The sequence below is a fragment of the Chelonoidis abingdonii genome, chromosome 17 (assembly GCF_003597395.2).
Source record: "Chelonoidis abingdonii isolate Lonesome George chromosome 17, CheloAbing_2.0, whole genome shotgun sequence".
Taxonomy (NCBI): domain Eukaryota; kingdom Metazoa; phylum Chordata; order Testudines; family Testudinidae; genus Chelonoidis; species Chelonoidis abingdonii.
The window spans coordinates 40,364,094-40,367,196 of NC_133785.1; positions in this window are offsets into that span (position 1 = coordinate 40,364,094).

Consider the following 3,103-nt stretch of genomic DNA (forward strand, 5'->3'; position numbering starts at 1 on the left):
GGTGTGTACAGTGTCTTTGTTCCATCAGCTTTTAGGTGAAAAACCTCTGCTTAATTTTTGTTCTTATTAATGTGTCAACCAGTGAGATATGGGCTGTTAGAATCACATGAAGCAGCTAATAGACAAATCATAATTGGAGTGCTACAACAGTACTAAAATGCTGGTAGGGAGGAAAGTTTTAGGATTAAGGCACATGGAAGATTCTGTTCCGGGCTGTGCCATTGATTTTGTGACACTTTGGCAACGTCGCTTAATCTCTCTGCCTCCATTTCCCATCTGTAAAATGAGAAAATACTACCCTGCTGCAAAGGGTATTTTAGAAACAGAGTCTGGACTTCGAAGCTCTTGACAGCTATGACGAAGAGTGCCATAAAAACCCTATAAAGCAATGTGAAAAGTCAAAGCACAGCTTTGGGGTTGATGTATTAAAATATTAGCATAAAGGAAGAGGATCATGCCAATTGTAATTCCTGATTTTTAAAAACACACATGGTGTTGAATTTTCGGTCCAATTTAGGTAAAATAGTGTCACCTTCTAAACAAACTCTTATAAGTAACAAGCATGGGACTGTTGCATATTGGAGGATATTCCGAATATGCAGTAATCTTGTTCCCCTTTTTGCTGACTTTCTCTAAATGAAGAATAGCCAATATTTTTTGTCTAATTAGTTAGATATTCTAAAATCTAAACATACACTATTAACAAGCAGCATTACCAAAGGTTTTGGTATCTTGAACTAGTTGCAGGTAACTAGGCTCCATTCAAATCACCAAAACTATCAAACTCCTTGAAGTTGAAATTAAAAACAGAACAAAAAAATCTTATAATACAACAGATCACTTTTAAAAGAACACAAGCTTGCGAAGCTTGATGCCTATGCTGCTGCTAAGCATTTCTACAATATCTGTTCAACATGGAGCACATATGAATGAAGGCTTGTCTAGTTTTAAATAGTTCATGTTTTGGGGGCCAAAAGGCTTAACCTCCCAAGAACTCAACCTTGTAGCTGCTCTGGGGAAGGCTTGGTTGTGGTGGCCTTCATGCCATTTTATGGCTCTGTGCCCACCTCTGGACAAAGAAATCTAGTCAGGTCAGGCTATAGCTCGTCAATAATTTTCATGCTGCAGCTCTGTGCTGTCCCAGCTGGAGCTGATGAGCACTTTGCCCGCTGGGCCTGGCAGAATTTGGGTGTCCTTGTTTGTAACTGAGAGGGGAAAGAGGGAGACCATTTTAAGATTTTTACTTATTTGAATGTTCAGTTGCATGGAACGGGGGCTGGAGGAGGGAAGAGAGGTGTAACTTTTTAAATTTCAGATTCTCCTAGGAGTGGCAGTATGGGGGGGGGGGGGTTCCGACCCCCATTTAATGACAGCAGTTCGAGGCTGAGCGTTACCCCTTCACAGCTATTAATGCATGTTGTCAATGTGCACCTCCCACCCTGAACCTGGCTGCTCGTTCTGTGTCGAGGACTGGGCCCCATGTGTTCCCGCTCCCCGACCGGGCGGCCTGCACCTGCTGGCAAGTGCTCACCAACAGTGCTGCCAATTCCACATAGCAGGAAGTCACCAGACAAACCCTACATGTAGCTGTTTACGCACTCAAAAAGAGTCAAAAATGTCACTGAACAAAATTCTCAGAGAATTTTATTTATATACACACACCTATAGTCACAAAATCATTCACAAGCAGCTCAGCAGAGTTAATAAAATCCATTCCATTCCCTCCTTACTACATTCTCTTATGCGCCAGAAGCAACTACAACAGTACGCTATCATCAGGAGGGTGCCCTCTGCTCATTGGGCAGGGCACTCTGTACATGCCAGCCCAGGTCATCGGGTTAGTTAATTTCAGTCGAGCCTTCCTTTCGTGCCAGCCTGGACTTGAGCCGACAGGTTAGTGAAGGGCAGATCCCAGAGCCAGGGGGAAGAGGCCATTCATCTGACCTGAGCTTGGTGCTGCAGGGAGCCAGTAAAGTAGATTTCAAAACAAAAATCTCCTAGCCAGACACGTTCCCCCTGCTTCCAAGGTTTCATTTCTGGGCAGCTAACCCCATGCCAAGGCAGGGGAAGGAGTAAAGAACTTCATCCCTGGAGGCACAGTGCCCCCTGCCCCATTGGGGTACATGGCTCTGTTTCATCTTACCCCACCTTCCCTCTGTGCAGCTCTCCTTGCTGGCTAAGCTGCCTCCCCTGCCCTATTCACATCATTAGGCATCTTTCCCTGCATCACAGGATGTGCTATCTACTACAGAGCAGTGAGAAAGAACATGTGGGTAAAAATGGCTAATGTGCTGCTCTCTCCAGCGTGCACCTGGCTTTAGCAAGTATTGAATTAGCCTCCACAGACTTTTTTTCATCGCCTGCAGATGATAGTGATCTCAGCCCTAGAAGCCCTGGAATGCGATTCCTTCCCAGGACGTGCTGGGGTGAGAGGTGCTGACATTGACTTGGTGTGTAACAGAATGTAGGAGGAAGGGCACACGTAACGCTGACAGAGCCCGGTGGTCAGCGGTGGGAGCAAACCTGGGATTGCTGGAGTTTAGCGCATGGGCCTGTACCGCATGAGGTAAAAGCCAGCTGGCTGTTAGCTAGGGATGCAGAGCAGACTGCTTCTCTCTCTCTAAGGGGGTCGGTGCCACTAGAGGGGACAGAGCCCCACCCCAGGAGGCGTGGGGGTGCACCTGGACTGGATTTTATTAGCATTGAGCTGCTGGTGAATGAAGTGGTGACTAGCGAGCTTGTTGACGTCTCTGAATGTCACTGCGAAGGGCAGTGAAAGTCGCTAGATTTGTCACTGGTCACTTGGACACATTTTCTCACTAGGGAAACCAAAACATCAGTAAACCTAGTGACAAAGGGGCTAATGGCAACGGCTGGCGCCCTAAGGGCACCCCAGGGCAAAGAGCCGTCATTTGGCTTCAGGCACGTCTTTGCCCTCACTAAGCGTGGCCGCGAGCTCCCCCCTATGCTCAATGGGGCTGAAGGTGCACGGTGCCTCAGTCAATTGGCCGCCCTAAGGAAGATGGCCGCCACCATCCCCAGTGGGCCTGAGGCCAGGCTACCCTCAGCAAAGATGGCGGCGGGGCGGCTCCGACCGCCCTTT